This window comes from Otolemur garnettii, unplaced genomic scaffold (assembly GCF_000181295.1).
Source record: "Otolemur garnettii isolate 467f Iridium unplaced genomic scaffold, OtoGar3 scaffold00022, whole genome shotgun sequence".
Taxonomy (NCBI): domain Eukaryota; kingdom Metazoa; phylum Chordata; class Mammalia; order Primates; family Galagidae; genus Otolemur; species Otolemur garnettii.
Window position 1 is genome coordinate 16,968,137 of NW_003852417.1, and position 9,032 is coordinate 16,977,168.

Genomic DNA, 9,032 nt, shown 5'->3' on the forward strand with positions numbered 1-9,032 from the left:
GGGCCCGGGCTGGGGATTCGAACCCGCCACCTTAGGTGTATGTGGCTGGCGCCTTAGCCGCTTGAGCCACAGGCGCCGAGCCCTACTTTGTTCTTTATGAAGCTCTTGCTTCCGTGGCTTCCATGACTCTACACTCTTCTGGATTACCTCCTACGGCAACTATGAGCTTCTAGTTGGTTAAGTTCAGTCTCCTTCACCAGTTGTTCCCGTTCAGACCCAACATTAGGGTTAACAATCCTAAGCCCTCTTTTCTTCCAGTGTCATCCTCTAGGGTCACCACAGCTCATGGCTTTAATTATTGTGTATATAATTTTTAAATTTGCACCTCTCATCTGTACTTCTCTTCTGAGTTCCAAACCTATACACCCAATTCTCTAATGATATAACCACTTGGATGGCTCTCTAGGCATCTGAAATTTGCTTGTTCACACTAAACTCATTATTCTTCCCTCCAAACTTGCTCCTCAAAACTGGTCCCTAGCTGTATAAATAGCACTCCCCTCACACCTGATATATTCATTCAAACACCAAATCCTCTCAACTTCACTTGCTAAATATTGCTCAGCTCTTTCAACTTCTTCCTTTCATTTCCACTTCCATCATAACCAAGTCATCATCTTCTCTGACCTGGCTCTTCTCATAGCAGCTTCCAATCTGGCCTCCCCTGAGTCTGCTCTTGCTTCACCCATTTATTCTTTACAAAATAGTCTTTTAAAAACACAGATCTGGGGGCAGCACCTGTGGCTCAGTGAGTAGGGTGCCAGCCCCATATACCAAGGGTGGTGGGTTCAAACCCAGGCCCGGCCAAACTGCAACAAAAAAATAGCCGGGTGTTGTGGTGGGTGCCTGTAGTCCCAGCTACTCGGAAGGCTGAGGCAAGAGAATCACCTAAGCCTGAGAGCTGGGAGCTGTGATGCCACAGCACTCTACTGAGGGCGACAAAGTAAGACTCCGTCTCTAAAAAAAACCAACCAAACAAAAAACCACATATCTGATCATGCCACCACATGCTTAAAACCTTCCAATGCTTTTTACTTCTCTTAAGGTAAAGTCAAATCATTAAGGCAGCTCCCCAGCCCTGCACAATCTGGTACCTGCCCGCATCTGTCCTGTCTCATGCTACTCTCCACCTCGCTCCCTGTGTTGCAGTTATAACCTTCTTCAGCTCCCTTCTAAGTTCCTTCCATGGGGCCTTGACATGTTCTATTTCTGCTACTAGAATATTTGTCTTCACCACCTTTGCCTCAATACCTCCTCTCTGATCTCTAATCTTGATCTCAGCTTGAATGTCACTTCCAAAGGATATATTTCTTCACTTCCCCACCTAGGTTATGTCTCTCTATAATATGTTCTCATCCTTCCTCGTACTTCCCTTCTAGAATTTAGCATTATTGTAATTAAATAATCATTTGTCCACCTCTCCTGTTTTTCATGAAGACAAAAGTCTGTTCCATTCATTTCTGTATCCATAATGAATATCCCAGTTGCTGGCACATAGTATTTGCTCAATAAATATTTTTTAAAATAAGTGAACTAATTAAAGCCCTATATGATATTCAGGGCTTCTGTGGAAATTCCTTTAACTCTCTTAACTCTACTAGCATTAATCTTTCCTGTCCTCATGGTTCCATATCTAACTGTTTAACTACTCCCCTGGTGCCCATTATAGCCTGACTTGTACTGTGGTTAACTGAGTCTGCCTTCCTGAAGACAGAAGCTGTGATTTTTGCCTTTATGTCTCCTTCTACCATACCTAGCATAGTACTGTATATATTCTAGGTAGTTAATATTAGTTGTTGAGTAAATGAATGAATGTTCAAAGACTTTCAGGGCAAGAAAATGGAGAGGTGAGACAAAGAAGTGACAGTAATAAATCCTTATTTTTGTAGAGTGCTTTACACTTAATAAAGTCTTATCAGGCTCGGCGCCTGTGGCTCAAATGGCTAAGGCACCAGCCACATACACCTAATGTGGTGGGTTCGAATCCAGCCTGAGCCCACCAAAACAACAATGATGGCTGCAACCAAAAAAAAATAGCCAGGCATTGTGGCAGGCGCCTGTAGTCCCAGCTACTTGGGAGGCAGGAGACTCGCTTGAGCCCAGGAGTTGGAGGTTGCTGTGAGCTGTGATGCCATGGCACTCTACCCAGGGGGATAGCTTGAGGCTGTCTCCAAATAAATAAATAAATAAATAGTGTTATCACATTTGTTACTTACCTGATCCTCACATCAATCCCAGAAAAGTAGAAAATATTAATAATCTTATATTATAAGAAGGACCCCCAGCTTTAGACTGGTTAAGTGAATAGGGAAGGAAACCTAGCCACTAATTGGCATAATATACAGACTCCAAATCAGGCATCCTCAAACTACGGCCACATGAGGCTCACCTAGGACATTTATCCGGCCCAGCGGGTGTTTTCGCCACCGGTGCCTGTCCTGCTTAGCAGCCGACTTGCCCCAGGGCCGCAGTATAGCCCTCCAACGGTCTGAGGGACAGTGAACTGGCCCCCTGTTTAAAAAGTTTGAGGACCCCTGCTCCAAACCTACAAGCCTGGTAGTATTTCCCCTGTCCCATAGAGTAAGCTTACCATGAAGGTAAGTTATAGATCAGTTTCTTCCCAGTCCTGATTTGAATAACAGCTGCATTGAGTACAGGCCCATTGCTGGGTTGGTGGGGGAAAAAGAAGCTCCTGTACTGCATTTCCTTTGATAATTAAACTCTTTTTCTCCAGGGGATTCCCATCCAGCATCTTTTTTCAGTGTGGTTCCAGTAACAGTCACAGTAAGACTATACAAAGAAGGCTGGGCACGGTGGCTCATGCCTGTAATCCTAGCACTCTGGGAGGCTGAGACAGGTGGATTGTTTGAGCTCACGAGTTTGAGACCAGCCTGAGCAAAAGCGAGACCCTTATCTCTACTAAAAAATAGAAAAACTGGAACAAGAGGATTGCTTGAGCCTGAGATGGAAGCTGCTGTGAGCTATGATGCCATAGCACTCTACCCAGGGCGACAGCTTGAGACTGTCAAAAAAAAAAAAAAAAAAAGACGGTTTAGTAATCCTGGGGCTTACAAATGATCAGATGCAAGTAATTCAGCACTTACCCTGCAAAGCCAAATTCTGCCAGCAGAGGGAGACATAACTATGTGACAAAATTACTGGATGTGCTTCAATTCCTGGGTTGTCAATCAGTGAGATTATCTAATTTAAGAGTCCCCCAAAAGTGTCCAAGCTAAATGCTCCTTTTTCTCCTACAGATTGTTTTCTGTGATCTCTGCTGTAATTTCTGGTGAATTGGATTTGTCAACCAAAATAAATAAATTCCTGGGCACGGTGGCTCATGTCTGTAATCCTAGCACTCTGGGAGGCCAAGGAGGCTGGATTCCTTGAGCTCAGGAGTTTGATACCAGCCTAAGAAAGAGTCTCTACTGAAAAATAGAAGAACTAGCCAGGCACTGTGGCAGGCACATGTAGTCCCAGCTATTCAGGAGGCTAAGGCAAGAGGATCTCTTTTTTTTTTTTTGAGACAGAGCCCCAAGCTGTCACCCTCAGTAGAGTGCTATGCCATCACAGCTCACAGCAACCTCCAACTCCTGGGCTCAAGTGAGTCTCCTGCCTCTGCCTCCCAAGTAGCTGGGACTACAGGTGCCTGCCACAAGGAAGATCTCTTTAGCCTGAGAGTTTGAAGTTGCTGTGAGCTATGATGCCATGGCACTCTACCCATGGCAAAGGAGTGAGACTCTGTCTCAGTAAATAAATAAATAAAGATATAAAAATCTGAAAATTAAAAATATCTGGATCTTTAGAAAGAGTGGTTCATAGTAGCTTCCCTTTATCGAGCACCTAATAGGCAGATCACAGATGTTTTATCTAATCTTCACATCAACTCAGCAGCACTGGGACTTGAGCCTAATTTTTCCCACTCCAAAAAGAGTGTTTGTTTCCACCACACTGTCCTGAGCCCTGAGGCTCAGCCCTCAATCTGCCTCCTACCTGGAATAATGCCACCGTCTTCCTTCAACACTCATTTCAACTCCTGCCTCCACAGCAAAGACCTTGCTGCCTTCCAGGCCTCAAGGCTCTATTAGTTTTTCTTAAGGTGCAATACCTAGGAATATATTCTGTCTCCTCAACCAGATTCCAGATTCCTTCTACTTTTGCTACACTTAAGTTTCTTTCTTTCTTTTTCTTTTTTTTTGGAGACAGATTCTTACTATGTCACTATGTTACCCTTGGTGGAGTGCCGTGGCATCACAGCTCACAGCAACCTCAAATTCTTGGGCTTAAGCAATTCTCTCTTAGCCTCCCCAGTAGCAGCTGGGACTACAGGCGCCCACCACAGCACCCAGCTATTTTGTGGTTGCAGTTGTCACTGTTGTTTAGCAGGCCTGGACTGGGCTCGAATCCACCAGCCCTGGTGTATGTGGCTGGTGCCCTACTCATTGAGTTACAGGTGCTGAGCCTATACTTACGTTTCTTGTTCTAAAAGTAATTTATAAACATTTTTTAAAGAGTTTTGACCAAACTTTATATAGAAATGTGTTTCCTTTATTTTTAAACATTTGTACCCACAGGTTATTGACATCTCTTCCTCCATCTGATATGCAACAAATCCTATCAACAAATCCTATCTGGGTTCTACCTACATAAATCTATTGCTCCTGACTCCAAAACTTTCACTGCCACCCACTCAGTCCATGCCACCTTTATCTCTTGCCTGGATGCTGTAGTAGCTTTGTAACAGGAATCCCTGCTTCCACCCGTATCCACCTCTGCCACAGAGCAGCAGTCTTTCTCCTAAACCATACAACAAATCATACCACTTCTTGTTCTCAGTCTACAGTGGTATCTCATCACTCCGAGAATAAAATCTAAAGTCCTTGCCAGGGCACATACACCTTACGTGATCGACTGCCTGGGTGGCTTCTCCTGTTTCAAGTCTTCCTATTCCTCCTTCCCTCACTGTGAGCCAACAACACTGGCCTCCTCGCTCCTCCGTCCTGCCAAGCACATTCCAGTCTGAAGGCCTGGGCACTTGCTCTTTCCTGCGCCTGCAAACTTCCCCCCACCCTGCACATGGCTCCTCCCCCTCACTTCATTCACTTGTGTTTTCTACTGCCATCTCCTCAGAGAAGCTTTTTTGACCATGCTGCCTAAAACATCTCCTCATTGTTCTCTATGTCCTCACTCCATTTGTTCTTCATCATAGCACCTTCCACAATATGACATTCTAGGTATTTCTTTATTTATGTTTTCTTCTTCCCAGTAGATTGCAAGCACCTCGAGAGGATTTCATTCTGAATCCCGGTTCCTAGAAATATGCCTGGTTTATGATAAGCCCCAGGAGATATTTGCTTAATGAATAAATGATGAATGAAGCTATTAATAGCCTTCACAACCGTCATTTTGAGCATCTGCTTACCTTAATGTAGGTTTTTTTTTATTGTGAAATATTAGGTTGAATGATATGAATTGCCATTTTATAGGTTAAAAATGATTGAATATTAGTCTGTGTGCAGTGGCTCATGCCTGTAATCCTAGCACTCTGGGAGACCAAAGCAGGTGGATCCCTTGAACTCAGGAGTTCAAGACCAACCTCAGCCAGCATGAAACCCTCTCTCTAAAAATAGCCAGGCAAGGGTGGTGCCTGTGGCTTAAGGAGTAGGGCGCTGGCCCCATGTACCGGAGGTGGTAGGTTCAAAACTGGCCCTGGGCTCGGCACCTATAGCTCAACCGGCTAAGGCGCCAGCCACGTACACCTAAGGTGGTGGGTTCGAATCCCCAGCCCGGACCTGCCAAACAACAATGACGGCTGCAACCAAAAAATAGCCAGGCGTTGTGGCGGGCACCTGTGGTCCCAGCTACTTGGGAGGCGGAGGCAGGAGACTCGCTTGAGCCCAGGAGTTGGAGGTTGCTATGAGCTGTAATGCCATGGCACTCTACCCAGGGGGACAGCTTGAGGCTCTGTCTCAAAAACAAACAAACAAACAAACAAAAAAAAAAACAAAAAAAAACTGGCCCTGGCCAAAAACTGAAAAACTAAATAAATAATAAAAAATAAAAATAGCCAGGCATTGGGGCAGGCACCTGTAGTCTCAGTTACTTGGAGGCTGAGACAAGAGGATCACTTTGAGCCCAAGAGTTAGAGGTTGCTGTGAGCTGTGACACCATGGCATGCTGCTAAGGGTGACAAAGTGAGACTGTCTCAAAAAAAATATTGAATATTGGCAATTTCACATAGTTTAGTCAAACAAAACACATATTCTGAAAAGTGCATGGTACATAGAAACACCACTTAAAGATTTTTTTTTTTAACGGTCTCAATCTGAATAGCCTGGCATTGTGGCGGGTGCCTTGTAGTCCCAGCTACTTGGGAGGCTGAGGCAAGAGAATTGCCTGAGCCCAAGAGTTTGAGGTTGCTGTGAGCTGTGATGCCACCACACTCTACTCAGGGCGACAGCTTGAGACTCTGTCTAAACACAAACAAACAGGAAAAAAAAAAAACAATCTCACTCTGTCACCCAGGTCAGAGTGCCATGGCATCAGCCTAGCTCACAGCAACCTCAAACTCCTGAGTTCGAGTGATCCTTCTGCCTCATCCTCCCAAATAGCTGGGACTATAGGCACCCACCATGCTGCCTAACTAATTTTTCTATTTTTAGTAGAGACTGGGATCTCACTCTTGCTCAGGCTGGTCTTTAACTCCTGAGCTCATTTAACTCCTGAACTCAATTGATCTTCCCACCTCAATCTCCCAGAGTGCTAGTGTTAAAGAATTATAAAAAACATTTGGGCCAGGTGTGGGAGCTCATGCCTATAATCCCAGCATACCGGGAAGCCAAGGTGGAAGGATTGTTTAAAGGCAGTGGTTCTCAACCTTCCTAATGCTGTGACGTATTTTCATTGTTAGAAAGGGGTTGCGACCCACAGGTTGAGAACCCCTGGCTTAAGGTCAGAACTCCTGGCTTAACCCCTGTATGAAATCAGTCTTGGGACGATACCATAGCAAACTCTCCATCTCTTTAAAAAAAACTGAAAAAAATTAGCTGAACATGGTGGCTCTCACCTGTAGTCCCAGCGACTTAGGAGGCTGAGGGAGGAGGATTTCTTGAGGGAGGAGGATTTCTTGAGTGCAGGAGTCCAGGAGTGTAAGACCACTCTGGGCAACATAAGGAGACACCATCTTAAAAAAAACAAACAAACAGTATTCCATCATATGAATTTTGGAGGTACACAGTCATAACTGTTTTCCAAAGTGGGTGTAACAATTTGTACTGTTGGCAGTGTATGAGAGTCCCAGTTGCTTCAGATCAGCACCAACACTTAGTATTTTACTCTTAGTTTTATTTTTTTATTATTTATTTATTTATTTTGAGACAGAGCCTCAAGCTATCACCCTGGGTAGAGTGCCATGGCATCACAGTTCACAGCAACCTCTAAGTCCTGCGATTTTCCTGCCTCTGCCTCTGCCTCTCAATTAGCTGAGACTACAGGCGCCCACCACAATGCCCAGCTATTTTTTGGTTGTAGCCGTCATTGTTGTTTGGCGGGTCCAGGCTGGATTCGAACCCACCAGCTCAGGTGTATGTGGCTGGCGCCTTAGCTGCTTGAGCCACAGGCGCTGAACCTCACTCTTAGTTTTAAATATTTGATATCTCATTGTGTTTCTAATTACTTCCATGATAACAAATAAAATTGATCAACTTTTCATAGGCTTATTGGCATTTCCACACCTTCATCTGTGAATTGCCTGTTCCAGTTTTTGCTCATTTTTCTAGTGAATTGCCAACCTTTCTTACTGTTTTATAAGCATTCTTTTATATTTCAGATTTAAACCTGTTGTTACTTATACACATTGTAAGTGTCTTTTCTGTGGCTTAACCTTTCATTTTTTTCATGGTGTCTTTTTCTTTCTTTCTTTCTTTTTTTTTTTTTGTCTCGCTTTGTCACTCTTGGTAGAGTGTCATGGCATCATAGCTCATAGCAACTCTTGGGCTCAAGTGATCCTCTTGTCTCATCCTCCCAAGTAACTGGGACTACAGGTGCCTGCCACAATGTCTGGCTATTTTTAGAGAGCACGTCTCGCTCTGCCTTAGGCTGGTCTTGAACTCCTGAGCTCAAGGGATCCACCTGCCTTGGCCTCCCAGAGTACTAGGATTACAGATGCAGTCACCACATCTGGCCCTTCATGGTGCCTTTTAATAACCAGGATTTCATAATTTTAGTTTAGAAACATTCACAATCCTTCTTTCGTTTGGTACTTTGGATGTCTTGCTGAAAATGTTTCCTCTATCCCAAGGTTGTAAAGTGTTCTATGTTGTTTTCTAAAAGCTGTGTTGTTTGAATAGCTACTTAGCTTTATAATGTATTTCAGATCATAATTATTTCAGATCATTCTCCCTATTATTGAACATGTAGGCTGTCCTTGATTTTTTTTTTTTTTTTTTTTTTTGTGGCGGAGTCTCACTCTGTCACCCTGGGTAGAGTGCCGTTGCATCATAGCTCACAGCAACCTCAAACTCCTGGGTTCAAGTGATTCTCTTGTCTCAGCCTTCCGAGTAGCTGGGACTATAGGTACCCACCACAACACCTGGCTAGTTTTTCCATTTTCAGTAGAGACAGGGTCTCTACTAAACTGGCAAACTTGTTCTTGCTCAGGCTGGTCTCAAACTCCTTAGTTCAGGCAATCTACCCACCTGGCCCCCAGAGTGTTAGAATTATAAATATGAGCCACTGTGCCCAGCCTTGTCTCTGATGTTTTTAAATCATTATATGTGATTAAACTCCCATCACTGTTTTCTGTCTCACTTAGTTCCTCTGTGCCAGGAAAAGGAAATGGAAGGTGAAATGAAGGTGCAGGTACTTCCAGCCTGGCCCTCAAATGTTCCAGCTCTTTCTTAAATCTCAGACTGAGTTTCCCAGCACCTGCCTGACGTTCTTTTTAAATCATCTGCCATCATCACCACTTTGAGAGGAGGCTGCTACAGCAAAAAGATAGAAGACACAGGTTGGGACCAAACTGGTCTCCTAGG